We start from the raw sequence: 6,000 nt of genomic DNA, 5'->3' as shown, positions 1-6,000 counted from the left end.
ACCTCAGAAAAAAAATCTGATAAGTTATCAGGAACAGAAACCACATCCTTCCACACCAAAGGTATCAACACTAACCATTTGGTATGTATCGCTCCACCACCTTGTTCAATGGGATGCTTTGAAACTTGACATGCGATGAGCACCATAGAGAAGTGCTTGGAAGTCTGGCCAAGTGGCTTGCTGGGGATGTTCATCTGTCCCACCAACCTTATTTGTGGAGTTCCCTAGCCTACATATGTCAGTATATTGTTACCTGTTGTGTTAGACTCAGTACATAACATCCAAACTATTGTACCATCTGTAGGTTCAGGCCTGAACAGATAGACCGTAGATCTGCCAACAGGGCTGATGGCAGCGTGTACCCAGAGCTTGTAGGGATACTATCATGAATAAGCAAGGTCACACAGTTAACTGGGTTGCTTGCCACTGTGACTACCTTTGTTGCATCTAGTGTCGTACTAAAAACGTGGCTGAAGAAGTATAATTACATAGCAGTTTGCATGTGTGCTGCGACTGTCACAGTAGAAGGCCGTTGGGCAACATCGTGTAGGACATTATATCTTGGTGTGAGTGACCTTTGCATAGTGTGATTACGTAGTGATCTAAATCGACATCTATGCACATGCTCCACAAGTAACCATGCAGTGTATGGCAGAGGGTACCTTGTAACAATACTAGTCATTCACTTTCCTGTTCTACTTGCAAATGGAGCGAGGCAAAACAGACTTCCTGTAAGAATCTGTATACATCCTAATTTCTCGTCTTCTTGGTCCTTATGCAGTATGTACATTGGTGATAGTAGAATACAATACTGCAGTCAGCCAGAGATGCTGGTTCTCTAATTTTTTCAACAGTGCTTCACAAAAAGAACATCATCATCTCTCCAGGGATTCTCATTTCAGTTCACAAAACAACTCGGTAATGCACACATGTTCATCAAATCTGTTGGTAAGAAAACTACTAGCACACTTCTGAATCACTTCAACACCTTCCTTTATTCCAGCCCAGAGGGATCACAAGCACACAAGCAGTACTCAAAAAAAAATAGGTCACAGTAGTGTTCTGTATGTGCTCTTCTCTGTGGATGAGTAAAACTTTCCTAGACTTCTCCCAGTAAATGAAGACAACTATTGCTTCTCTAATATTGACCTCACAGGGTCATTCCATTTCATATCACTTGTCAGTGTTATGCCTAGGCAGTTCATTGACAGGGCTGTGTCAAGCAGCACACCACTAACACTGTACTCAAGCATTATTTGATATTTTTTGCTACTCATTTGCATTAACTTACATTTTATTACATTTAGAGCATGCTGACATTCATAGAACTTTCCTATATCCTACTCCAGCCACTCCACAGCGACACTTCCAACTGCACTACAGCATCATCAGCAAACAGTTATAGATTGCTGCTTACCCTGTCTGATCAAAAGTATTCAGACACCTATTAGTGTGTGTGTGTGTGCGTGCGTGCGTGCATGCAAGTATGTCACCCCCATGCTTCCTCAAGAACTGAAACCAGAGATGTTGATGTGGGAAGCTGGGCTGGAGGTGTTCCACTTGGTTTAGGTTAGTCAGTTTCAGGAATGTTTCTGTCTACAAACAATTGTGTAACTGATACTGCTTTATTATAGGGTGCATTCTCAAGATTATACAATCACTGTCTCTGAACTATTTCTGTACTGTAACATAAGTTTCTGAGTATTGTACTGTGTCATAATGTAAGAAAGTATAGGTCAGAATAGCCTTCTTCTGGGTCTACCGTGGCTGTATGCATGACTGAAACACTAGTTTATCCAGTATAATTTTTTAAATTATTACATGATACAAATACTCAGAAAACTTTTCTGTCAACTGACTCTGGCCACAGAAGCCTGTGCAATGCCCTAACAATAAAAACACCTCCATACTGCAACACCATCACCTCCATACCTCACTGTTGGAACTACACATGTTGGCAGGCAGACAATGTTCTCCAAGCATTTGCCAAACTCAAACTCTTGCATATCTTGCCACAGCATATAGCATGATTCATCACTCCAAATCACTTGTTTCCAGTCATCTATAGTCTAGTGTGTCACTTTCACACTACCTTAAGTGTCACTTGTCGTTGACTACACGAATGAGGAGCAAATTGTCATACCCCTTTCTTTTTAACTCCCTGTGCACAGTCATTGTCTTAGCTATATTGCTGGTAGTACTTTGGAACTAATGAATGATTCCTTCTGCTAGTTTCATGCAATTTCTTATAATCAAATTCTACAATGCTCGCTGGTCTCTGTCCATCAGTACATGAGTTCTGCCTGGTCTTGGTTTATCTGTTGTTGTTCCTTCACATTTTCCCTTCAGAGTCATGTCACCAACAATTGACTTGACCAGGTTTAGAAAGATTTAAATATCACTGACAGATTTGTTGCAAAGGTGATGTCCAATGACTAGTCTATGTTTGAAGTCAAACAGCTCTCCTGACTGACCATTCTGCCGTTACTGCTTCTTTCCTGACAACACGATAACACTGCCCTCTTGTATATTGGCCAGTCCAACTCTCTTGACATCCAGTAACTAATTCTGCATTATATAGAAGAGTCCAGAGACATTTGATCAGATAGTATATATCTATAAAATGAGCTGTCGCATCATATTTCCCCGAGGCACTCCTGATGATACACTTATCTCTGATGAACACTCACCGTCCACAACAACGTGCTGCATTCTATTATTTAAGAAGTCTTTGAACCACTCCCATATCTCACCTAATCTGTATTGTCAAACCTTCATTAACAATCTGCAGTGGGGCATGTATCAAATGCTTTCCTGAAATTTAGGAATATGGGACCTGCCTCTCACTCTTAACAGTATGTGGCGACTGTCGACCAAGCCGTGTGTAACATCTTTGTTTGGAAAGCTATTTGTGAGCAGTCTGTGGTCATGTGTGAAATGGAAAACAAGTGTACCGAGAATCAAGAGAGGTGTATGTCTGTATATGTGTGCTTCGGACCAATAAAATAGTGCTTATTACATGTGGTGTAGTGTACATCATTGGATCCGGCAATCCTACACACTAAACCCATGCTAGTGACCCCGAATTTATTTTCAAGTGCATCAATGAACTCTCAGTCTGTTGCACAGTACAAAATGGATCGCTTACTGGCCGCTGCACTGCACACAAGCTCACTAGGTTTTCCAACGAATGCTCTAGCATCACTCTCCAATTATCCACCTTGTGTTCCCAACAGTTCGATGCAGTTCCCGAACACACCGACTAGCTGCACTCAACAGGACAGTGCTTCTACATTCCCACAGCCACAAGTGCCGGCATCAGATGTGAACAATAACTTTTCGTTATCGTACATGAATCAGCTGGCATGTGGCAGTGTCTCTTACCACCAGAACATTTTTCATGCACAAAACTTCACAAGTGAGCATTTTACGTTGAATGTGAATCTCCCACGTGTTCTGAGTGGTCAAAAATGGCTAACACAATGTGCTGAAACACCAGTGACTAGGTTTGCAATTTCCCAAGTGCCAGTGTGACTTAACCACTAGAGTCAGTGGTGATACAAATTGGATGCTCAAAACAGGAAATTTCACGTTTATCTTGTAACTCCAGATGTTGCACCAGCCCCCCCCCCCCTCCCCCCTTACCACCAGCATCCGCTTTGCGAGTGTTTCTGATGGCACATGCCATTCCTGCGTGTGAGTTCCACAAATGTTAGGTGATTTTAACAACGTTACTGCACCTGTAGTGGAGGGGCCCGGACACTGTACTCTGTCATTTTCTGCATATCAATCGACTCTTCCACTCCAGCCCATTCTACGCCTTTTGGCATTACTCCGTCAAATACCTGACTCTTTGATTTCTCGAGCTAGCTGTGCCTACCGCACCACTGACAGTGTTGTGAACTGGTACACCACTACTGCACCTAAGCCAGTTACACTGCAGAGCTACAGACAGGGAGCAACAGTTCCGACAAACGGTTACACCACAACTTCCCTATCTGTTGGCCTAAGCTACCACCCCTTTGCAATGACCACCCATTCACATGGTTTGCCTTGGTCTGACATGTCCTGCAGCTACACGGCATTGCTGACAACAACTCGAAATTCCTTTGCTTACTATGTCACCTCCATGATGAACGGGACCTGATCTGTGATATTGTGGCTTTGCGTCTCGCTATGGACAAATATGCATTCGCTCGATGCACCAGCCTTGAGCGCTTATCCAGGTCTACAGAGGAAGCTATCTGTCTCATCATCAGTCACGAGTTGCTGGGTTCCAGATCCCTTTGCAGCTCCAGTGTCACTCCATGCTATGGTTGACACACATCATATACCAGACTCTACGCTTTGGAACATCTGGTTGCTCAAAATTCCTCCGGAAGTCCAAATTCACCTTCTCCATTTCACTTCAGCCCTACTGGATGCTAAATTTAAGATTGCAGACCAGATTTACAACATTCTGCCACCCCTACATACTTCTCCTTCCCCTCCACCCCCCTCCCCTCCCCCTCCCTGGGTGGCACTAAGGCCTCAGGAGGCTGGCACACCTAAGTGGTAGTTTCCATCATTTAGTACAGAGTGCGTACAACTCTCCACCCATGCGCACAGACCCAACGCCACCTGGCAGCCGCCACCGTAACTCCTTTCCTACCAGCTCTACTGTGGCGCCACCATTGGAGGAATCTACAAACACGACCCCCTCTACTGCCGCTTTGGCCTCAGCCAGCTTGACAGATTATGCTATGCACCATTCTGCTTGGTGTTACTTCCATTCCTGCTTTGGTGACGTGGCTAAGAAATGTCGCTCCTCATGTGCTTTCCCAGACTAATAGTGTGACCCCACTCAGGCACTATGGGCTGCGCTGCATCGCACAGATGCCTGTCTCTTAATACTTCTATATCTCATGCTCCAGGACACTTGTACATGAAAGATGCAGTGTCTTGCCTTTTGTTTCTAGTTGACGTGGGGGCAGAGGTCAGAGTCGTACCTTTGCCCGCAGGTATTAAATTTGAGCGTCAACCTTGCCCCCACGTTAATCTGGCAATAATTCCTTGATCCATTATCATGGTATAACTAATTTAAACCTTAAACTGCAGGACATTAACACCTCTTTTAAATCACACAAAAATGAGCTTTGGGACAACAATGAAGCCCTCCACTTACGCATCGCTGCCGTACAAGCCAAGCTAACAGTTGCTCATAAGCAGGTCACCCAGCTGTCAAAGACGGCCATGCCCTCGGCCCCCGTACCACCGCCTCGCACCAGCCGCTGATGCTGCGTAACTTTTCTACTGCCAGACAGAAGCTGTGTTTGTACCACTGCCAAGTACCGCACCGAGCTCCATGACAAAGGCTGTCAATGGAACACCACCACTGTTGCTGATCCACCGGCCGACAACACACAAGCATATGCATTATAGGTCAGTCATACTTCATGGGGTGCAGGTTCATCATCCCCGTTGGTGTTTGCGATGAACAATGGTACTGTCCACAGAATCAATACCACAAAGGTCCACCAGTGCACGCAAAGACTAGGCGTTTAAACCTGGAAAAACTTAAACATGCCAAAGTGATTATTCAGGAACTTTCAGATAGTAAGACTATTCGCCCTTCTTCTAGTACTTAGTCATCGACCATTCACCTGGTGCCTAAGAAAGGTGACACTTTTAACCTCTGCGGTGACTATTGAGTGCTTAACACCAGAACAATTTTAGGTAATTATCCCACCCCAAATATTCAAGACTCTGCTTCCCAACTGCACGGGGCACAAATTTTCAGTGTGATGGACTGTCACAAGACATACTACCAACTGCCAATGGCACCCGGGAATGTTGAAAAAATCATCACCCTCTTCGGATTGTTTGAGTATCTGTTTATGCCGGTTGGCCTTAAAAACACTGCACAATGTGGCAACGGATCATTGACTCATTGGTTGGATAAGTAGACTTTCCGTATGCATACCTGGACAATTTGTTAATTTTTTCTTCCTCGCTCAAGGA

Source organism: Schistocerca nitens, chromosome 1 (assembly GCF_023898315.1).
Source record: "Schistocerca nitens isolate TAMUIC-IGC-003100 chromosome 1, iqSchNite1.1, whole genome shotgun sequence".
Lineage (NCBI taxonomy): Eukaryota > Metazoa > Arthropoda > Insecta > Orthoptera > Acrididae > Schistocerca > Schistocerca nitens.
The sequence above is the reverse complement of the archived record's forward strand: the minus strand, read 5'-3'. Positions refer to the sequence as shown.